The 25,337-nt window shown below is 37.6% G+C and overlaps 1 pseudogene; it reads left to right on the top strand.

The window, feature by feature from the left end:
* LOC139729765 (uncharacterized) overlaps positions 1-25,337 on the top strand; it is a 119,724-nt pseudogene that overhangs the window by 20,348 nt on the left and 74,039 nt on the right.

The following is a 25,337-nucleotide window of genomic DNA, read 5'->3' on the forward strand; positions in this document are numbered from 1 at the left end:
CTTGTTTTTGTTTTAATGAGTGATGTGCAGACTTAATTATTTACTCAAGTATAGAAATGTCCTACTATCCTCAAGCAATTAAAACTAATCACCACCCTCTTTCACTGGGCCACAGTGTTATTTCTGCCACTTGTCTAATATCAGGTGTCATGTCCGTTACGCAAAGTGTCATGTCCGTTACGCCATTTACAGGAAAACTAGAAGTGGTATAGAAAAGTGGTTTTCACACATGCAAGGGGATTCAATCCTAACATAGAAAATGAATTTGCAGCAACTTTATGCTAATTTCCTCTTGGCTATGAAAACTTATAGTAAAAAACGTAACGGACATGACGCTTCAAATGTTATAGAAATCACACAACTTTAAAGGATCAATGGGTCAAAAAATGATGAATGCTAAGGAAGTTGGTTGTGATTTTCCGTTGATATATACACTGGACTATAATTTAAAAGCTGAACAAGGCCTCTGGGACATATCTGGCCTTCTTTAGAGACAGGAACACTAAACTCTTTAAAAATAGCCAAATTTTTGCGTCATTGCAACACATCATACAGTATTTTCATTGACTGAGAAAAATACAAAATTTTGTAATGACAAAGATGCGACTAGTGAAAAATGAAAATATATATGTTACTTTCTTAGAATATTTGAGAACTTAAGTGAAACTCAAAACTTCATTTTTTCACCAAAGTGAACATTTTTCATGGAATTGCCCATCTGCAGTTCATAATTTGCATAATAACAGGATAACTGATGCACTTGCCAGTCCAGCCTTCTGCATGCAACTACGGAAAAAAAACCCACAAACCCTCAGGGATTTTAAAGTACTGTAAATCTAAGAGCCTGATTTTTTTTTTTTTTTTCATTACAGTCAATCATTCTAACATTAGCAAGACAAGTAATTCTAGGAAGGCTATGTCAAGTCTCACACACTCACACACCAAGCATCCAAGTACACAATGAATATGAGTAAAAAGATAAATATTTTTAACAAGTTTTGAAGAGTTGTTGTGTTTTGTTTTGTTTTGTATTGTTTTGTTTTTGTATTGTTTTGTTTTTTGTTTTGTTTTGTTTTGTATTGTTTCGTTTTTGTTTTTGTTTTTTGTTTTTTGTTTTGTTTTGTTTTGTTTTGTTTTGTTTTGTTTTTTTTTTGGGGGGGGGTCAAATTTTGTTATGTTTGTTTATAGAAATATTTCACATCTTTTGCTTAAATGTGTGTCACGTTACCCAGGACACGGCAACAAGGCAGCGCAGCATGGAGCAGGAAGTCAAAGCCCTTACACAGGAGAGGTCATCGGCCATTCAGACTTTGGATGTGAGTATCATAAATTCAAGGTTATTGTGCTGAAGAGTGATCTGGCTACTGCTCTGAGATTAATTTTCATTTAGATTTTATACTCAAACATAACATAGGAACCTGCACTAAATGGTGTGTTTTCTAATCTTTACTTTAATACCAAATGCTACAGCTGTAGTTGATGATACAACCCTGTGGGCATTTTTCAGCATATTTACAGTGTAGTTCATACAGCCCAGATTTAATCTACAGCAGACTGGCTTCAGTACTACAGTTGTATATAGAAGTTTAACCATGTCTTGACAGACCCAATACATGCTTAGGAGTACATGTTGGGTGCAGCGAAGAATTCAAGGATTTATAGCCATTTTGTCTCATTAGGGGGTTTCCCCCTGGAAATCCAATATCAGTCAGTGGCAAACAATCAGTTTTCCTATTAAAAATATTAAACTTGCTAAAAGCAAATGCAACAAAAGATGTAGCAGTTTAGAAAGCTGCTGACATTTCTGCCTCAAACAAAACAGATTCATTGAAATAACAAAAAGGGCCCCCAAAAGTTGATATTTCCCTACTCTGTGAAATTGTTACAATAAAAAGTAAAAAAAAAATAAAAGATGATAAAAAATGATACTGTACCAAATCATGTAATTTCCTGTACATGATGAGTTCAATGTGTAGAATCCACCTGTTCTGACATATTTTGTCAATGGACCGACTTTGATTGATGAACTATACTTGGTACACAATGGAACGGCAAGACAACGTTTGTGTTGTGGGCTTCATCTTACATCCGTTGCCACTACTATGAATTTAAAGTGCAGACAGTCTTTTATGATGTAAATATAATGTAGTTGTGGTATTTTTTTGAAATTCCTGATTAGTTTTAAAGCAATGCTGAAGGATTTGGTACTATTAGGTCAAAATTAAAGGAAATTGGATGTCATATCTTTACTTTTAATTGAAATCATGCACTTGTGGTTCCAGCTGTAATCGTGTCTACATTGTAAAGTGTATGCTCAACCTCAATTCTGAATATGACACAACATATGCTGACCTGTTTGTACACTTGTACATTTCAATCATATCAGGTCTTCATATGCTATCTACAGAAGATATGAAAATAGAAGAGCATTTATTATGTCTGTGGGTTTGCCTTTGATAAATCAGTGACTGAGTTTTATGATTATTTCAGGGTGGTCCACAACTTGAAATTTTAGAATGTTGCAAGCTCAGAATCTGAGAATATTGCAGAAATTGAATATGCGCGGAGTGCACACGATGAGTACATAGTACGCAATATTTTGCTGCTTATCTCTCTTTGTGCTGCTTACATTCAATGTTCATGTTTTGCACACAAATATCTAAAGTACCTGGTAATTTGATGTTTCTTATGTTATGCACATGTTTTGCACATTTTTGAATACTTTTACTTTGAGCTTGTTGCAAATTCTTGAGGATGTTGCATAGCATGTTGCTGGCTTTTTAGGATGTTGCACAAGAATTTTAGCATGTTGCAGCGACATGCTAAAACCCCTCGTGGACCACCCTGTATTTGATAATTGCCTCATGCAGCTGTTAATGCTGGACTGCATTCTTCTCTTAATCACTGATAAGTATTTTGGTGGCCCCATAATTGCCCATTTCTAAAGCCTTCAAATTGCTATAATTGTACATTGTACATTTAGTACATTTTGTACCTGTATGTAAGCGACTGGTATTTAGCAGCATATTCATGAAGACATAATGTCTACAATTGTATTTCTGCCTCAGTTTGTGTGTGTGTGTGTGTGTGTGTGTGTGTGTGTGTGGATGTAGTGAATCTAACTTATTCTATTTACAAAAGTAATATCTTTTCCTGCATAAAATTCAGAATTTCCAATTTATTGAGAACGCAGCAAAATTACCCTAAATTACAACACCTGAACTTTATGGGTTGGGTTTGCAGTCGCTCAATAGATGCAGGTGGGAACAAACTTTTAGATACCGGTAGTTGTCTGCTAGTGTTGCTCAGCCGTGGTACCTCGGTGCCCATGTTTGCTTTTCAGTGTTCACATGTAACTTATCAATAGCTTTTGACATGTTGTCATCACACACTGTTTATTTATGGTGTCATTTGCAAGGATCACAGACAGCTCTACCAACATGCTGGACCTGTTGCTTTATACACAGGGATGTACACACTACACACACATGTAGTATGATGTACAGTAAGCATGCACATGCACCTGGCCTTGCATAATTTTGGGATACGCCCATGTTTGCAAAACATACCCACATATAGATCAGGCAGACGTCAGCTAGCTTTGTAGCAAATGGCTGATGAGGCGTGCACATTCAATTTTTAGTAAGTCCTAATATGGCATCGAAAATAAGGGTTGACAAAATGCCTGGGCAACTGGGTAACCAATGCAGGCATTCGAGGCAATACCAGAAATTGCAATAGAATACTGTCATTGCTGAAACTGTTAGCAGATCAGCCAAAAAGCAGGCCTTTTCTCAAGCTGTAAACAAGTATTGTATGTCTGAAATGAAAATGCACATTGTACATGGAAGAAGAGAAAGCAGAACTATGATAAAAAATTATGAACAAAGACAACATCCCTCTGTGAACTCACAACTTTGTGAGCAAAATTAGACACAAAGTACAGTGTTGTGAGCTGTGACCATGGCAGACCTTTAAAGCTCTTGTTTTTCATGAGGGTTTGATTTTTGCAAGTTTCACAAGGGTATAACTTTTGGGAATTTCGTGAATTGCCTTTGGGCTGTGAATTTAAAAGAAATATTGCCTCCTGATGCACTGGTGGAGTGAAGGGACAGGCATTAGTGCACTTATGATAGCCTTGGTGTCAAATTGTGGAAACAACATTTTGCGAAAATGTCTGTGACCACATAATTTGCAAAAATATCTGTATGCAAAAATATCAACTTTTATGGCATATACCCACATTTAAAATACCCACAGTACAGATGTACTGCAAATGGTATTCTTTTGGTATTTTGAACAGTCTTAAACAGACTGTAGCAAGGTACAGTCATGTGATTGATTAGGGTGTCTAAAGGTCAGTGGTGGCGCATTTGTCAGTAGAATGATGAATGACGAATGGAACTTTTTTGCTTCAAAGAAAAAAGAAATACTGTACATTTGTACATTCACAATGTGTGCTTTATAGGATGGATAGCAAATTGCCTCCTACACATCCTGAAAGAGGTTTAGGAGGAAAGTACAATGCTGTCTTGCTAATATCAAAGAAGCTGTCCCACATTTAGGTGCTGGTATACTGTAAAACGAGAAATGTTCGCGTTCATTTTTAATTTCGCGAAATTCGCAAAATGAAAATGCACGCGAAAGTTCTTGTCTACACTGTATGCATTGAATGCCAGTGGCAATTCTGGAAAATTTCATGCCACGAAAAAAGCCGTTGGCTCCAATTCGCGAAAATTTCATGCCGCTAATATACCATATTTTACAGTTTTACTCTGTGTTTTTATACATGTAGCTATGTACAAACTGATGTACATTGTGCATATACAGTGTATTAAAGTGTACATATGCAGTGTTAGCATCACATGTGAGATGACTCATTACTTCATAATGACTGAATCAGTAGTCTTAACAATCTAATATTAATACATTCAATACATTTATCTCTGAACTTTTCAGATTCTTCTGCTCTATACAGTGAAAGTTTTCAGCAAAAAGCAATTTCTGTTTTCTTCTGTTCTTAGAAATGTCAAATGTTTAGCTTGATGTTTCTCATTATGATGCGATTTTGAATAATATGACCGCTCAGTTTATGTGACACATAACTAGAGATTGCTATAATTTTATGCATATATCTACTGTGTGATTTCAATGAAACCTACTGTATGTCAACTAAAACCCCCAACAATACACACTGTGAGTTGACATAAATTTGCAGTGGCATTCACTTATAATAGCACTTCATTCTGTCTTTATTTCCCGAATGCCTGAAGGATCTTCAGCACCGCCATGACCGCCTCTCTGAGGATACAGCAGCCCTCCGTGAGGAGAACGATGATCTTAGACACGATCTCAACGTCCTTATCGGAGTCATCACGCAAGCTAGAGCGTCGGGGAAGTGGGAGGTAGGTCTCTCACTCTCTCCCATTCTTTGTCCCACTTTATTGTTATCTGTTATCATTATTTCTACCAAGTGTGTGCAGAGACAGCATGTGTAGTATTGCCTGCTGCATTTATGCTGTCACTTGCGATTTGTTGCTGTATCCCCCTTGAGTGTTCTCTTTGCTTGTACAAATATGTGTACACGCTGTATGATGTACAATGTATGTACAGATAAGAATGTATATGAGGTGTATGAGTGTGTTGCTCATAATGTAAAAAGGAGACATTATTTCCCTTGAGCGAGTCCCATTGACCGGCAAGAAGCAAATAAAAGCACTCTACCTCTTCAAGTTTGAGCAGTAATTAATGGATGAGTATTGCGATGGAAGTTCTGGATACTTTGATTATTTGAACATAAGGAAATCATCCAAGGTAATGCGCCAGCAACTGTAAGCAGCTTTTCAGTCAGGCAGCAGGGATTTTAGTTTAAATCGCATTCACTTTTTTCAACATGAAGATTGGTTTAAAATGATGAAGTACTTGTTGTTCGCACACCATGTCAGTCAATACTTTCAGTACCATACAGAATTTGTTAGGTAGAATGAAAACACATTCAACAAAATTCATGCAAAAGAAATTGCAAGCTTGAAAAGCATGATATCTGCACCATTTGACAAAAATTTGTACTGTTCAAAATATGGAAATGTCTTTGAAAGAGATGGACCAGTTTATGCTGAGAAAGAAATAATTTTCCCTTACCGTTCTTGAATGACTTTAACATTGCAAAGTACCAAGTGTGAGCACCTTTTGATTCTCAATTTGATGAAATGTAGTTAGTACTAGTACTGTAGATGTACATCTAGTTACTTTGTTAATTGCATGTTTCTAGATTACAGCTTTTAGTGTAGTTAGCAGAGTGTTGTGACTTGTGTGTGCTTTTAAAGGATGAAGTGTTATAGTATAGCACCAGTGTAACTAAGGTGTACAATGTAACTAAATTGCTTTGTTATTTCCTTCTGTGTGTAACATGAGCTTGTCAGTAGTGCTGGCCAGGAAAACAGTAGAAAAGAATAAAAATGAATAAAGCAGCAGCTCAGTCTAAAATAAATTTAGAAAACTGGCAGGGTGGTCTATGAGGGGTTTGAGCATACATGTTGCTGCAACATGCTCAAATTCTAGTGCAACATCCTCAATAACCAGCAACATGCTATAGTATGCAACATCCTGAAAAATTTGCAACGTGCTCAAAATGAATAATATTCAAACATGAACAAAAAAAAGCATGTACACAACTTGAAAAATACCAAACAACTTGGTAATTTCAGAAAAATTTGTGTGTAAACATGAGACAGAACATTGAACATAGGCAGCACAAAATAAACTGCAAAATACATTGCGCACTATGTGCTCGTGATTTACGCTCTGAGCACATTCAATTTCCGCAATATTTTCACAATCAGAGCTTGAAACATGCTCAAATTTCAAATTGCAGACCATCCTTATCTGACTAAAACAGCAAATTTTATGACCATATTTAATTTAGTATTTCTGTTTCTGTAGTCTAGTATCACATGGTGTAGGCATCTGCTGTGGCCATATGATTTTCATTTGTTACCACTTTGATTCTCATTTGCATAGCAATGATAGGTCGTTTGATTTTGCATTTCTTTAGATATGAAAATGATGTGTCTATTTAGGCTTTCAGTTTCAATACATCTGTAACTGTAGTACTTTTTCTCATATTTGTAGCTTTAATGTCAAATGGCAATTATGGACATTTATGTCATTCTGTAGACCATCCAAATGTAGAATTTTACGATAGATAAAATTGAAGTTATCATTGATGCCAGACAAAGACCAGTGTTTCTGTCATTATCTTCTCTGGATGGATTACACATCAGATGATGGATTACTGTAAAAGTGGATATTTTCGTGCGACTAATTTTTCGCGCTTGGCCGGGTAAGAAGAGTTTCGCGTGTTTTTAATTCCGCGGAATCAAGACATGACGCACAGGAACATATGGCTAGCAAAAATATTCGCGTGCTTTTATTTTCGTGGTAGTTTCTGGTTGCGCGAAATGCGCGAAAATTTCAACACCGGGAAAATTTCCACTTTTACAGTACTTCCTATTTATCACCTTGCTATAAATGTAAATTTGTTGCCATTGTGCTCCCTATGTTTGCAATGGCCACCTTCTCTATCTGTACGCACAAGCCAGGTTAAATCCTCATAATCCTTGTATTGAGCTATTCAAGATCCTGGATAGTAGTGTCAGTGATGGACAATGTCACTGTAATTAATGTAAAGTAATCATGGTCAGTTTGTACAATTCAAGTAGTGAAGTAGGTCAGTTATTATCCCCGCCAAACGAGTTCGAGCAGGGGACTATGAAACGGGCTCCGTAGGTGTGTGTGTCCGTGTGTATGTCCGTGTGTGTGTCCGTGTGTCCGTCCGTGTGTCTGTGTGTGCGTCCGTGTGTGATCAAAATGTTCAATTTGCTACTTCTCTGTCATTTATGAGCCAATTTTGATTCTGTTTGCTTTATATGATAGCACTACATGGGAGCTTTGAAACTTCTATACAGAATTTCAGTTGTGACCTTTGACCTTGACCTTTGACCTATATTGTACATTTTGCTTCAAAATGCTACTCCTTCGCCATTTCTAACCCGATTTTGATACTGTTTGCTTTATGTGATGGCACTAGGTGAGGGCTTCAAAACTTCTACACAGAATTTTGACCTTTGACTTCTTTGACCTTTGACCTTGATTTTGACCTATATTGTACATTGGCTACAAAATGCTACTCCTTCGCCATTTCTAACCCGATTTCGATTCCGTTTACTTTATGTGATGGCACTAGGTGAGGGCTTCAAAACTTCTACACAGAATTTTGATCTTTGACTTCTTTGACCTTTGACCTTGATTTTTTACCTGTATTGTACATTTTGCTACAAAATGCTACTCCTTCGCCATTTCTAACCCGATTTCGATTCTGTTTGCTTTATGTGATGGCACTAGGTGAGGGCTTCAAAACTTCTACACAGAATTTTGACCTTTGACCTTGATTTTTTACCTATATTGTACATTTTGCTACTAAATGCTACTTCCAACGGGGACATATATTACGCACCGCGTAATTTCTACTTTTCCTTGTTTCAATTTGTATCATCGCAGCATCAGTTTTACAAGGGAAAAAAAGTCATTATTCTCCTGCCTATGTTTGGGGGAAAAAAAATCAGTCTGTTTTTGTGAAAATACACTGACTTCTCTAGGTTATAAACTCTTTATGCACAGTCTGAGGTTGAGACTACTGTCATTACTTTCACTCTTGCGCTCACCTTCTCTGCTTTCCGCCCTATTTTTCTCTCCTCTCTCATAATGTACCATTCTTCCAATGCAACACTAACTATCTTCTTTCTCTTATCTGATGTAAGGCCACCAGTAAATCCTTCAGTTCCCACAGAATACATTATATAAAAAAAGTATCAGGCTAGAATGAAGTCAGTCCTGTAATTGCAGCCACTGAGTGAACGTCTCTTGTGTGCATATAACCTAGATATATACGTCACATACTATTGAGGTTATGATATTCTCATGGTTGGAAATGAGATCACTTGACTGTAATTTTCTTTTGCATTGGATACATTCTGGTAGCATACAGTATTAAACTCCCTGTCAATTCTGTTTATTGCTCTCACAGAGGTCATTACATGGAGACGTGAACAGTATTCTAAGCTGTGTCAGACAGAATATTTGTGGATGCGCAGTCTTATTTAAGAGTGCATGTTTTTATTAGAGACTGTAACTATTTTTGCTACAGTTAGCATGAACAAATGATTTTGTGTGTGTGTGTGTGTGTGTGTGTGTGTGTGTGGAATTTAGATTCCTGCATACATCAAAGGAGGGATCATATGAACACTGAATGTGCCAGTCATTCCGGGATTTCAAAGGTTTCCTTTAGGAGTCACATTGTAAATTGTACATCATGATATTGCATGAATTCCTTAGATAGCAATAAAACCTGGCAAATGCATTATAAAAGAATCTTTTAAAATAATCTCTACCAGAAGTTACAGTAAGATGTAGGACTTTTGAAGACTGATCTCAACTCCCAATGATTTTATTCCCCTCCTCAGTTCTCTGCGTTGGACCTGAGGATTGTGAATGAGGATCAAGTCCTAGGCCCGTTATCGCTAAGGGACAGCATCCGGTCCTCTGAGCAGATCCTGCAGGGCCACATTGGTGACCTGAAGGCCCAGCTGGCGCGGCGGGACGTTATGATCAGCGAGCTGCAAGAGCAGCTGAAAACCATGCGTGAGGAACATAGGAGTGCTACAGATGAGGTGAAATTTTTTGTTGTTGTAACATTGTCATCTGAGCATGAATGGATTTACAAGTTAGATTTTGCTTTAAGGCAATGTTAGCAGCATCCATTTCAATTGTGATTAAATTGCGCATGCATTTATATGCACCATGGTTTATTTATGATCTAGGTTAGATATGAATTAAGCATGCTTCATGTTGTAGGCTAAATGATACATGGATTTATGATATAAATTGAAAGCTAGGGATTACTGGAGTGCAACTGAAATTTAATCCTTACTTTGCCTTTGTGTAACACTAAAAATATAAGTGGACAGAGTTCTTAGGAATAATACAAATGTAGCAGCCAGTTGTAAAGGGATAGCTAAAACTCCAAGTTAATCATACATGTACAGCGGCCATTGTGTTACAGGTACACTGTACATTGCTATAGATCATTTTCACAATTTAGCTTACATTTATTTATTTATGATCTAGGTTAGATATGAATTAAGCATGCTTCATGTTGTAGGCTAAATGATACATGGATTTATGATATAAATTGAAAGCTAGGGATTACTGGAGTGCAACTGAAATTTAATCCTTACTTTGCCTTTGTGTAACACTAAAAATATAAGTGGACAGAGTTCTTAGGAATAATACAAATGTAGCAGCCAGTTGTAAAGGGATAGCTAAAACTCCAAGTTAATCATACATGTACAGCGGCCATTGTGTTACAGGTACACTGTACATTGCTATAGATCATTTTCACAATTTAGCTTACATTCTCATCAGATTATAGAGGGGCAATTTAATCGAATGCCAACGAAATAACTTGGCAGGGAATTTGTTTAGTTTTGGATATGTGCGTGAGACCTTGCTTAGCAAAGAGCTTCACAGATGAGCTCATACTATGTCATACATATATTGTTACAATGGACAACAAAAGCTTGCCAGGCGGGATGTGGTGCTTGGGTCAGCCCAGACCAGTCTGGCCAACATGCACGACAGGGAGCAGCAGCGGATGGTCAGTGAGACCGACAAGGACATCACCATCATGAAGCTGGAGACAGAGCTGCGTCAGGCCAAGCATCGCCTTGACGATGAGATTGACATGGTGAGTGCAAAGCTTCCCACATCATGCACACTGTTTAGGCCCAGGTGTGTGCCTGTAACATTTATCTAACATCTGTGCAATTTTAGCTCTTACCAGTAATGCAGAAGAGTTTTTTTTTTTTTTTTTTCATCCAATGTTTGTTTAACTGTATTGCAATACACTATCGATATAATATTCTCTTGCCACTCTTACTCCTCACACCCCCCCCCCAACAAAAGAAAATACAGTTGAACCTCTCTTATCCGGCCTCCCTTTATCCGGATCTCTCTATTATAAGGACGCAATCTCGCCGTGATTTTTTTTAAAATGATTACGGGAGGAAAGGGGGATTCCCAACTCCTTTAGAACTCCTACACAAACACACATGAATTACATAATACTTCCAACATGATTAACATACATTACATCAAATTTCCTTCCAAATTGCTTACCTTCAGACATTTCAACATCCCCAAACATCCCCAAATCATCGCAAGAACATGGACAGATTGTGCGCTCGAGTCCTCTCATATCGCATTGCCACATATAGGTCCATACACAGCCGTCGATTTGACTAGATAGACATGCATTGTTTCGAGACATTGGCTGAGCAACGAATGATATTGAACACTCAAAAATTGTTCACACACAGTACACACACAAAAGGAGAGAGGGAGACCATCTAACAATGGCGACCTACAGTCGACTTTGCCGAGCCGTATATGATGATCGAATTTTGAAGCGTAGTTTCGTCGACTTGTACTGTTTATTTTCAAGATCTTATACTTGATGCATTTCTTAATAATTATATAGGTAAATCATCCCAAGAATTTATAAAAGAAAATGATTTCATTTTTGCAAACACGAACCTCTATTTTGGGGTCTGTTACTGAGTGTAACAATGAAAAGGTTGCAGCATACACATTACTACATGTGGTACTACAATGGGCTACATCAGTACATACCATATTATGTATGTATATGTACATGTATAAAGCATTGAGTCTCCCGTATCCGGCCAAATCCCTTATCCGGATGAGCCCCGGTCCCGACTTGTCCGGATACGAGAGGTTCAACTGTAATATGATGCTTGTTACATAGTGTAAGTTCAATGAATGTGCATACACTATATGACAGTATAAATCTCATGTTACCATAAAAGTTGATAAAGTGTGTTTTTGTTCCTCTTTAATGCCAAGGCATTTAGCTTGATTTGCCAAGCTTCTTTGTAATACAATTAATTGTACCAGCATTCAGTAATCCCTCCAAACTTGACCTACATTAGATGTGAGACAGTAAGCACACGTGGGTGTAGCAATGCACCTCACTCCAACAGTAAGGCCATGATGACACAATATGAATTTTTTTTTTTTTGGAGGGGGGGGGGGGTTGGAGTGGTGGGTTGGAGTGGTGGGTAATCTCTGTTTATTGACATTTAGTTTCAAGACATCTGAACAAAACACATTAAAACCTTGGAAAATAAACAAGTAAAAGATTCATATTAATCAATTCTTGTGTCAAGTTGTTTATATTGCTACCGATTGGCAAATTACTCTTAATTGACATGAATTTGTCAATCTTTTGCAACAAAGTAAAAGATGTCTAGTTATAGTGTTGCAGCCCCCAAATACTTACCGCTGGCATGGTATTGTGACATATATCCCACCACATGATGGGAGATATGACAGCAAAGGCAAGTGTACCAACATAGTAAAAAAAGTGAAATTTTGAACTCAAACTTCTATTGATCATTGTTATTCCAGAAAATAGAGCAAGAGAAGTCCAACGAGCAGCTTCAGGCAACCATACAGGATTTGGAACAAGAAATCAGTGTCTTGCAGTCAGAGGTAAGTGGCCATAATGAATTTTTCCTGCCCAAAGCAAAGGAAACATTTTATGACACATATATTATTTTCTTTTCTTTTTATGTACCGATGGTATTTTGTAATCCTTGTCTAGCCCTTTTCTGGTGATTTGATGTTTGCATAATCAAGGAGAGAGTCTAGGACTTAAACTTTGCTTTTTATTTTTTTTTTATTTTCATGACACAATTTCAAGCTATGGGGCTTCAAATTTTTCTCTCTTCTGCCCTTGCTAATCTTAATCTCGTACATAATTTTTTTTTTTTTTTTTTTTTGGCGTATTTGTACAACCATGATCATATACAGTTCACATGCAAATTTTAATTTCCAAGAAATCAGTTCATTTTATATGGAAATTTTGTTCAGTCTGTTTGGGACTTCCATTTATATGTGAAATATCCCATTTAGGTAAGTTTGTGTTTACCGTATGTGTTTCTCTTTCTCGGCTTCTTTAGTCCAGGCTAGAAGGCACCTAACCTTGTTTTTTGATATATACAATGTTTTTTGATGGTTTCTTGTCAATTCGAGGGTGCTGATTCCAAATCCGATTGATGCCACTCGCGTAACCTTGAGCATTTTCGGCAAAATGCAAAAATTCAAAATGGCCGCCAAATATGCTAATTTGGCCGTGATAATCAGAATAAGGCGCATTCTATTACCAATTATTCCGCCAAACTTTGTACATTTCCTTTCCCAGAGTTACTCCATTTATATTTACAAGAGAATTTTCGTTTCATATAGATTTATTTGGTATTTAAAGCTCATTTTCAATTCAAAATGGCCGCCATTCCTATGCTCATGTACAATATGAATGGTAAAAAAATGCATAGAAATATAGAACAAATTTACTGTATTTCCTGTCCCGTACCTATTAAAGCTGTTATAAAGTGTTGCGTGTGCAACGCAAAAATTATTGGGTGCCACTTACAATAAATAGGCCCTACATGTATTTTTATTCTTCAAAATGGTCGTCAATTACTCTTATTCTGTACAATATGAATGGCAAAAATATATGTGGAAATAGAAAGCCAATTTGCTGGGTGGTTTTTTTTTCTGACATCCAGCTACATCGTTTATTAAGAACTAGTGCTGATCATATATCTGAAGGATGTTCTTAACAAAAAGTTATTCTTCAGTGATGAAAAGTCCTTATTTACCACATGAATTTGGATTATTACTTGAATTATTTGAATTATGAATGGTAACCCTTAGCTACGATGTTTAACACAATTTCTTATCTTTTATTCTGTTTCATCAAAGAATATAAGTGCACTACACATCACGCAAAAAATCAATATACATTCCTGTTCTGCATGCAGGTTGCATATAAAAATGCAATACTCACACAATGTTAAGAACCTAGATACATGGTATTTATTAAATAATGTTGAAAATGGAGGGGAAGCTAGAAAGCAAGGCTTCTAACATGTATTTCACTGAAACCATTATTAATAGGGACAGAAATGGTGCAAGGAATTGGGGGGGGGGGGGAGTCCTGTGGTGAGTTTGAAATGGATCATAACTTCCATCACTTTATATGATATGATTTAAAAGTACCGCTTTGATGTTATCGAATCTTGAATTAAAACAACACCAAACAGTGATGAAGGTATAAACAAAACTGTCCAAACGCAGTACCTTTCAAACTATTCAAAACCAAGGACCAATGTGAAATACCTCTTTCAGTTCTGTCACACTTCCCATGTGTTTATTTTATATACTTTGACATCATGAGGTCATTCATTCTCGTCTTAAAACCAAAACTATTCTTTTTTATTGTCTTCAAAGATCTCTTTAATTTGATGTTTGGCAGCAGGCGACATCAGCCCCAACTTTGCAGAATTATAGGACTAAAGATGTATATCAGTCCGACCCGCAATTGCCTTTATTGCAACCACATCTGATGACGTTCAGCACTTCCATGACTTCCTCAAGGGTCAGAGGGTGATTATTTGCCATAGGACCAGGATGAAAGTGGCCGTCTGGCTTTGTTGCCAGGCCAGAGACAGTATTGTAGGTAACTTGGATGGTCCATGGCCTCAGACCAGCTTCTGCACCATCCGGTTTTGGGGTCAAAGCTTTCAGTGATGGGGAGAGGGGGTGAGATCTAGGTTGGCTTGAGGGATTTCAGACACATTGATGGCAGGTTCCGGGGGGGGGGGGGGGGGGGGGGGGGGAGGCAGTTCATGAAGCGTTTTGTCAGATATATATATACATTTTTGGAAAAACTGTTATAAGCCTAAAAACCATTGCATCTGATTGTCTGAGAACAAATTTGTCAGACAAAACGCTTCATGAAATGCGCCCAGGTCAGGTTATCAGGTTATCATGACTGGAAGCCAAGATCAGGGTATGCATAGACGGCACTGCACGGGGACACTTGCCATCCTTTCCTTCCAGCGTAAGGAGGGAGAGTGATCGAGCACCAGTGAAGGAGGGTAGACTTCCTTAGCCTATGCCTGCCACAGAAGGCTACCTTGAACATAATAGCGTTGACAAGATGGTTGCTAAGATGAAAGGCATGGGCCTAATGGTAATCCTGTAAAGGTTGAAGCAAAGTCTCCAGAAGGAGAATTACTCCTCTATTGTCTTGAGATGGGTTAGTACTCGGCTAATGTCATCCAAGGACATTCTATGAGACGTAAGGGTAAGGTCATCTGCACGAACAAACTTCCTTCACGAAGTGATTATCAAGTCACCATGTTAAAAGGAGTGGAGTTAGTTTATAGCCACCCTGGAGGAGGCCATCATTCAGAGTATTAAGTCAGTTGGTCTGCGAAATCCTGAAGCTGCAAGTGCTGAAAATTAAAGACAAGCAGTGTGAAGTTGTTATAGCACTGCTTTCAGAATGAGGCAGCACTGAAGAAATCTTAGAGTCTCCCTGGACATCATACGCAAAGACATTCACTCCGAGAAAACTGGTGGTAAAATCCATCTATCGCGAGAACAGTGAAGCCTTTCACCTATCATGGCTACATTTTAGGCAACAATGTCAGCATGTCTATCGTCAGATGGCTCTGTGGATGGTTGCTTGTAAGGTTGGGCTTTGGATCTTCTGTAAAGGAGTGCTCAAGCAAGTCCCCACGTCTTTACCTTCTTTCTATGGCAAGATCACCCAGTGACCCCTAAGTACCTTGTAAGGCAATTGCAGGATTGCAGGGGTCGCGGTCGGGCAGGGCTAGGCTGCAGCAGAGGTGGGGGCAAACAGGTGTAAGACAAGCCCCTTGACTAAAATGGATTCATCCCATTATATTTATCATGAATCACCAGCATTGTACTAACATTGGTAAATATTTCATAATTCCACAATTCATCACTGAAGGAAAGGTAAGAGCAGAGTACTCATCTCCAGACACAAAAATGTGTCAATTTTACGGGTGTTGTTCGTTATTCCGAAGGTTCGCTATTTCGAGGGTTCGTTATTCCGAAGGGTCGTCAATCCGAAACACACAAATTCCCTACACCTAGAGGTTCGTTAATCCGAAAATGAAAAAGGGTTCGTTAATCCGAAGGGTCGTCAATCGGAAACACACAAATTCCCTATACCTAGAGGTTCGTTAATTCGAAAATGAAAAAGGGTTCGTTAATCCGAACATTTGTGGCGTTATTCTGAAGGTTCGTCATTCCGAAGATTCATTAATCCGAAAATGAAATTCGGAAAAATGAACCTTCGGACTAACGAATCTTCGGATTAAAGAGCCTTCGGAATAACGAACCTTCGGAATAACGAGTTGTAACCAATTTTACAGTGGCAAGTACACAAGTTCATGCTGTTACAATTTAACCAACCTTGAGCAAATAGGTGAAAAATAACGCCATCACAGAACCAGTGGTAAATCTGATCTACTTTATACAGATCAGACAGAAAGTAATTTGTCATTTGTATTTTCAAGCATATCATACTCTGGGTGAACATGAAAAACTTTTTTTTAATATCAGAGATTTTTTAAGGGAAGGAAGTGGGGTGGTCCCTTTTTTCAACTTTCCCATGCCTCATGTTCCTTCTCGGAACTGTTTGTATAATATCGCTTTTAGATTAGAGTCATTTTAGGTAGTTCGATATTTTAGATAGTTATTTGGAAATTTCATTTGTGTTATCATCTGAGATTTAGCTTCAGTAAATCAGAGTAAATTTTATGAAGTTGAACATCTCAAGGTAAGTAGGTATCAAATGTTCATGTCTAATAATTCCTGATAAACGATCGTGATGATCAATTCAAGTTTTGTTGGGCTTTTTCCCAAATTCCTTGTGAAAAATCCAGATTGAGGAAGCAAATTTGGATGATTGCATCACAAATAAAACAGCCTTAAACAACCTTCTGATTTCTTCTGATTTCTAATCAGCACTCGAATTGATAAACAGTGTTGCTGCATGACAAAAAAAGAGATAATTCGTTTATTTCCATGCACATTTTGTACACATATTGTACAGGGGTATATGAGTGGCATTCATTTTGAATTTTTGTATTAAGAAGAACGTATAAGATTACAAAGAATATATTTTCTGTTTGTTTGTTTGTTTGTTTGCTTGTGTTGCAAGTGGTACTCATCAAATTTGCATTGCACATGCAAAACTTGATAACAGCGTAGGTATGTGACTGGAAAAACAGCAAATTCGTCTTCTATTTCTATGCATATTTTTTTGCCATTCATAAAGTACATGAGTATAGGAATAGCGGCCATTTTGAATTGAAAATAAGCTTAAAATACTAAATGTACCTACATTAAATGAAAATTTTTTAGCATGTGCAAATAGAATTACTCAAGGAACAAAAATTCAAAAAAGTTTGATGTAATAATCGGTCATAAAATTGACATGAATGGGATTATCATGGTCAAATTAGCATATCTGGCGGCCATTTTGGATTTTTGCATTTTGCGGAAAATGCTCAAGGTTACGCGAGTGGCATCAATCGGATTTGGAATCAGCACCCTCGAATTGACAAGAAACCATCAAAAAACATTGTATATATCGAAAAACAAGGTTAGGTGCACTTTCTATGGAGCCTAGCCTGGACTATCTTGTATTCAGTTACAGAAGGACAGTGCAGTCAACAGAATATACGATATATTTGTCTTGGTTGTATTTTATAATGTTGCTTACATAGAACATCTAATTTGCATTCCTTACAGAAGGACTGTATTTGTGGGGGGGGGGGGGAGGTGGTAGGAGGGAAGATGTGTATTAGGATTTGTAGAAAATTGGGTTCAAGTTTTATTTTCTTATTTTCTCTGTTTCATTAAAAATCACATTCTGTTCAGGAAAAAAAAAAATCAGTTTTCGAGAGGCATGTTCTTCACACTATATCTGAAGATTCAACCCCCCCCCCCCCCCCCCGAGAAATGCCAGTAATAATGCACATCGTAATTGAAGAGGTAGTTTTGTAACATTTGGCATTGTGTGATTGTAAAGTAAAACAGAAAAATGGTTCATCTGTTGCTTGATTAAAGTATACATGTGTTTTACATAATCTTCTGAGATTAGACCACAGTGGCATTGTATTTAAAAAAAAAGACAGTAAAATAGATGATGGTTCATATGTTGGAAAAAATGTATGCTTCTCGCTATCTTCTAAAGTCAAGCTTGTTCTTGGTTTCCGAGAGAGAGAGAGAGTGAGCATGATTAATGCAAGCTGTGATTTAAGAGGAAGTTTCACACAATAGCATTGTGTAGCTGTATTTAAAAAAAAAAATATATATATATATATATATATATAAAAATGGGCATGAAGACAGTTCTAAGGTTATTTGTCATAATGTGCCTTGGGCTGCCAAGGCGAACATAGATAAATGCATTCCTCATTAGAGTGCTTTCTTTCCCTTTCCGCTGTGATGGATGACATTGGGGGGGGGGGGGGGGGGGTGACTCTGTGAGTCTATAGATTAAAGACAATCCCTCCAAATGAGATGTGCTTTAGGAAAGTGCTAGAATTGGGTCATGTCAATGAAAACCTGAATTTTTCAAGTGTCTATGTGGCCTGTTCAGTGATCAGTGCAAATATCAAATGAGGAAAACAAATAATAGTGTATACGCTGGAGTTTGAAAACACATTTACCAACAAAGTCTTCTGTCATTCATTCATTCATTATGTCAATGGCAGATTGTGTGAAAGGGTGTGACCATGCTGTGAGAAAGCTCTGCACAGATAAATTGCTTTATCAGGCTGGTATGGTGGAGAGTTTGTTCTTCCAGTTGTTTTATTTTCACTCATATGCTGATGATTGTGCCATGCACCTTGCCATGCGCTGCTGAAAAGGGAGGGACTTCCTTACTTTACTTTCTCTATCACACAATATTTCTATGAAACCTGTCCTCCTTCACAGAAATCGAATCATGTGCAGACAATTACCATGCTGAACACCAAACAGCGGGAATCCAACATGGAGGTAGGGTGACGTTTTCTGACATGTAGCTCTCTTTCCAGTAATGCCAATTTTGCATAATGAGCTGAGAAAGCCAATATCTTCGGCCTGTTGTGTAGGGTTCAGGAAATTTTTGCGGAGCGTACTAGAAGCTAGTGTGAACATTCAAAGAATTTTGTTCTGTTTTGTTTTTACATGTTTAAAGCGATGAATATTCCTTCAGCTGCATGTCTTCGAAGTGTGCTGCAAATTTGCATGAAAAGGCATTTTCTTACTCTTCGAGAAACCAGAGTTATTGTGTAGAATGTGCACTGCTTTTGTTGCAAACTTGCAAGGGCACCTTTCCAGCTGTCTGTGATGTGAAATTTCCTTTTGCTACAAATGAGAAAAGCTCAGATCAAGGGGGGGGGGGGGGTGGGAAACAAACAAACAATGAAGATCACTCTTGATGGAAAAAAGAAAAAAAAAGTTTTCTAACAGCATGACCTCTTTTGTGTAAATGCCAAAGTATTTGTATTTCCTTTGTGTACAGCATTTCCAAGTGTATGACGTGAGCAGGAGATTAACACTTTTCATTTGTTTGTCACTGGTATTGGATGGTAATTGGATGGGAGCTGTGAGTCTACTAATGGGTTCTGCATGCAGGTCATTAAATGTTACAATGCTGGTCATTCTGTAATCATCACGTTAAAGGTACAGTGTAGTAGTTTTGATCTGATTCCCTGACAAGTCAGAAATTGAAGCCAGACATGCACATGGTTGTGTTGTACTAACACATTTGCCAATCCAATAAACATGTGCCTCAATAAAATACTGTATGTGGGGGCACTTGTACTTCAGAAAGGAGCAAATGCTTGTTACAGACCAAAGATTAAATTATGGGGAAAAAAATCAAACTCTAAAAACCAATACTCCTACAATCAACAATGGCGCATGACTAGGCCAGAGTCTCAAACTTGGAGCCAGCACCCTGTGCTACAAAATTGTAATCTTGATAGGTGGCTAAGGCCTTTGAAACTTCAAACATTTTACTGGCTACCTCTATACCCTCTTTACTTTTTTATAAGTATGTACAATAACTTACTCTGTGTGTAGTGAAACAGCATTTATTTAACTAAAAAAAAGTAGTAAAATAACATGCACAATGTAGCTCCTCTCTGTAAAAATCAAAAGCATAGAAGCTACACTCACCTTTGCAAATGATCTGTGTTTTACATTAAACTTCATTTAAAAAGAAAAGCATTTCACAAAATCCTCAGTGGCAACAACGGTGATAGCAGACATAGAGGAAATTGTATATTGTGCCAGGTTAAGAGAACACTGTCACTTTGGATTCTTAGAAGTCTACACTAACATTAAACTACACTGTGCCTTTAAGAAACATCTACCTCTACCTTCCATTGCATTCTCATTTTTCCTTCTCTTCCTCTCACTCTCTTGTTCTGTCCCTCCACCCCTTACTTTTTTCTTTTTTTCTCTCTCTTCCTTCGGGATGATTGTGCAAAAAGGATAACGTGACTGCATGGCTGTGGGAAATTCATCACCATTCACATCCTTGTTGGGGATATTAATCTTAGATTTACTGAGCCGCAAATCTGTGGCTGCGCAATGGCATTGACAGCAAACAGCCTACCTTTTGTGATATTTTGTCCTTTTTGTAATCCTTTTTATGGAGAATGGCAATGGTTTTCAGCCATTAATATGTTCTGTGGATGGCTGACATTAGTGTAATTAACATAACAAGAGGGAGGATTTTTTTTTTTCTGGAATGGATATTGTAAAGACATGATAAGAGTGCAGAAAGGAAGATGGTGTTTGTTTATATGTAAATGAGGGACATGCTGCAAGGCTATTTTCTTATTTCAGATGTCAAAAGGCACAATGCAGTCATTGAGACATACTTCCTGTCCGCGCACCTAATTTCTAAACGGGGATGACCTAGTTTTGGCAAGACATTGAAAAGAAATCCTCACACTCAATCCAGCTAGAGCAATCATGTGATTCAAATTACAAGTTATTGCCGTGTGTGACTGTCACAGAACTAAAGAAAAAGGGGAAAAACTACACTGGGTAACATTACTTCTCAACATCTCACTGCAGTCTTCAATTAAAAGCTTTCAAAGTGCTATGCTGATATTAAAGAAAAGCACAAATTGCTTTTATGGTCTACTTCAAACATATCCTCACAGGAATGTGTTGTTGGTCCACATTAGATGTTGTTGAAACGTAATATTGCGCTCTAGTGCTAATGCTCAGTATACCCTATACTAATATTTCTATATCTTCAATGACCAAATAGGATATCCTACATATTCCCCGTTTCACAGTTTGAAACAGCTCTCTCGATCCTTTAACTCAAGGGTCTGATAGCAGAAGCTGTGTTTATATACACCAAGACTGGATGCGTTTCCACTGGAATAGGTGTTACATTAGATATACATAATATTATCGTACAAGTGGCATATACTGAGTACACTGTACGCTTGAAACTCGGTACTGGTGCAATATACAGTATATGCTGTAGTCTGTCCTATTCTTAAACACACAGGGACATGTACACTATGTGTTATGTGTTATATACAAACGTATGTCTTTTGCCCCCTTTGGACTTTGTATTATCAGAATATCAGTTTAGGAATATTAATGATGGTGATAGTATCATAACAGCTGTTCTGATTCTCAGTATTATGCCAGGTACTGCCTTAAGCAAACTGTTACATGCAAGTAATGGCATTTTAGTATCCAGATACTCGATGATGTTTCCCAGATCAGCAAATCCATGGAAATCCCATGTGTAATGTGTGTGTAGTCACAGCTTGGGGAATATCACAACCACAGCTTGTAGAGAATATTGCTGCCACACTGACTGTGAGTCAGTATTATTTTGTGAAATTATTCTTTCATTGTTTAGGGTTTTATCTTTTTTTTATTGAAGCAATTGAGGACAATTTCTATGAGTTCCATCTATTACATATTTTATTCTTCAGTAAAAAACAACAACAAACAAAACAAAGAAAGTAGGAAGTTTGAAAGAAAATAATATTGGAAATCATTGAAACACTGTAGACATTACTTGGATTAAAGGGAACTCTGATGAGACTTTCTATCTTCCTTCTTTTAGTTTTTCAGGAGAACATATCTAGGTATTTTATGTTTTCTAGTGAAGTGTGCATTTTTTTAATGCAAAAAGCTGGCTCATGTGACAGTTTTTGATTGTTGTGCCTCCCGATCGATCCTGGCAGCATGAAGAGCTAACGAGACAGATGGAGCAAAGGCAGTTTGCATCGCAAGATAATCACCAGGTTCTCAGATCGGAGGTATACACCTGTAACACGGGAGCGAAACACTCCATTTGTCAATATAGTACTAAATGTACTCACATAGCATATATGCACATATATCATGAGCTTGACCGTGCATTGTGTTTATCACCATTTCTGTCCACCATTTTGTGTATAGTAGATTATAACTGCAGTTTGCCATAAATACATGTTTTGGACACACTTATGTAGAATAGAAGTTTGGCTGTTTTCCTAACCAAATCAGTTGTTGAAAATGTTGTACTTGTTTGTTTCTTTGTTTTTTTGCCTACTACCACAGAGAAATTGTTCCAGGCTTCTTTCAAATTCCCATTTGGCTTGCAGAAATACTTGATATGTGCTTGATAGTGTTTTCCAATTTCCCAGTTTGTTTGCTTCAGACACAATTAGAGTTGAATAGATGATGGAAGGAAATAAAGCTTATTGTTTCATGGAAGTCATCAAATAGCACTTGATACATCCAGGGTGCCAATATCATAAAGCAGAGAGGCCAAAATCTCCATCAGTTTACAATTATATAGATATAATTATCATTCAAACTGCGTCACAGCAAGATAGATATGAAACCCTTGAGTACGGTACTTAAACTGAAGGAGGCAATTTTACTGTATCCAGCATACCAAAGGTAGCTTGTCGTAGAACACGATTTGCCGGTCACCATGTCCGACGCAAGGAACAAATCATTTCTTATGCAATTTCCTTGAGACTACCCTGACCATGCAGAGATAGAAGATCTCTGATTGCATTGCTCGAGAGTCTGGGCATAAAAACGCTGACATGCAAACACCGATGATGAACAGAGATATTTGGCAAGGCATTGTGTACTTGATCTGTAAAGTGTCTGTCAAGTAGAAGTAATACTCCAAGAATTCACAAGCGCATTGCTAGGGGAGCACAACTAGATATTTTTCCTGGGAGAAGCCTTTCTGATTAAGTACTTGATAGCAAAGCAATCACAAAGACAATAAATCAAAGTAGGAGTTTAAAACTTGGGCATTTTTAATAAATGTCCCACTGTTTTGCTTTGTTGAATTTACACCTCGTTCTGCCTACACATATGTATTTAGTGTATTACGAGTGGGAATTTGAAAACAAAAATGAAAGCTGTCAATTCCTAAATCGTTTAAGAGAGAATGGATTTATTAGCAATGCCATGCAGCACTAATGTATAAAGTAAGTATCGGTAGTATGAAATTCTTGTTGCCACATGTATGCAATATTATTAATCACCTTGTGCAATGCTGAAACCCCTTCTAAAAATGCTGTGATTTGGTTTGATAACTCAACGTGTCTAATTCCTACCACATTCACTGGCATACGTTAATCATACATTTGCTACATACATAAAAATCCCTCCTCCCCAATCCCCAATACATAATGGTTTTGCTGTCAATCTACTTCCGTCTGCAAATGCTGCAGTGTTTGCTACCAACCATGACATGTTACGTTGAATGATTCATGAGTTTGCCGCTTAATATAAGTCCATTTGCCTCATTGCCACGTTCTGTGTTTGTGCATTCATGCACTTGCAGATCATTTCCTTTGCTACCCCGTCTTTTGTACCATGATCATTCACTCATGCACATAATGTACTTGAGCTTGTCCATTTCACTGCACACATTATGTCTGGAGTTGCAGAATTATCAGCTTTTATATTTCCGTAATGTTTCTCAGTGCTCAATTTTCACTGAGCACGAAGCAAATGGTTTTTCCTCAAACAGGCAGATGTCAAAAAAAAAAAAGATCCTACAGAACAAAACAAAACATATTTTTTTATTCTTTCTTTTTTGTCTTTTTCAATTGCCATGGAAACCACCCACCACAACTCTCATGCCTGACTGGTTTTATCTGAATTGTGAATGAAGTTTTGTGGTTGCCGTACTTCAGCACTGTACAGAGCAAGAGAGAAAGATGCACATTGGTGCGTGTGTGTGGTGTCAGACTCGTTGAAGTGTAATGCTCCTTTCAAGAAGGGAACGTGCCTAGATTGATTTTCATTCAGCTGTGTGTGCTAGCGAGGATATCTCCTATTCCCATAGTGACCAGAGGAAGCAGGCAATAGAGTGAATGTTGCACATGGTCTGCACTGAATGTTTGCACAGTATGAATGTGTATTTATTAGGCAATCCTGAAAGCCTATTCCTAGTGAGAAACACATTCAAGGCAGTAATGTTCTAATCCTCGACAAGTAAGCACTTTGTATATCTCTCTTTCTCACTAGTAAGCTTTAGAGTAATTTAGATGATAACTGTGTGCAGTGCATTACAAGAAACAATTCTGCCACTTGCCAAAATAGCTTTTGGGCAAGGGTCCCATACTATAGATAGGCAAGAGCTCATATATATTACTTGCCCCACAGTGATGTTTAGTTGCCAGGAGCAAGTTGGCATGTGGACTTCTGGCACCTTGAATGTGTAAAGAAGATCTCTAAGGTATGCTATGAATAATAGAAATAAAAAGATCTCCTTATATTCCCATTCATGTTGACCCCCAAATCACCAAACAGACAAACAAACCGAGAACAATACACCAATCAAGTCTATCCCAGAGAAATCAAGCAAATATATTGTACATTTGTTCCAGGTACTTCATGCAAAGCAGTTTGTGATAAGGTCTAAAATGTAGCTTCTCAGAGGTATCACACCCTAAGTGCATTCATGTTTTTAGAGTTCTGCTTTTATGTGTTCTAAAAAAAATAACAATAATAAACGAGCTGATCTCGAAAGTATATGGTTTTATTGGTGGATATGTTGGAAATCTTCATTATAGAATTGAGTTTTTTGGGAGGGGGAGGGGGGGAGGGGGAGGGGGAGGGGAGGTTTGAGAGCTCTGGAACAAGTATTGTGGCAGAGAATTACACTTGTGATGGCATACTATGCCTTTCTTCCAGTAGACACAATTTATCTCTTCATTTATCTCTCCATAGTAAAGCAACGTACAAATGTTTTCAAGACTCACAGATAGATGAACATACAGAAACAGTAACACAATATATCTGAACACACACAC

Source organism: Diadema antillarum, unplaced genomic scaffold, assembly GCF_040938485.1.
Source record: "Diadema antillarum isolate AM-2024a unplaced genomic scaffold, OU_Dant_1.0 seq00000263_RagTag, whole genome shotgun sequence".
Taxonomy (NCBI): Eukaryota; Metazoa; Echinodermata; class Echinoidea; order Diadematoida; family Diadematidae; genus Diadema; species Diadema antillarum.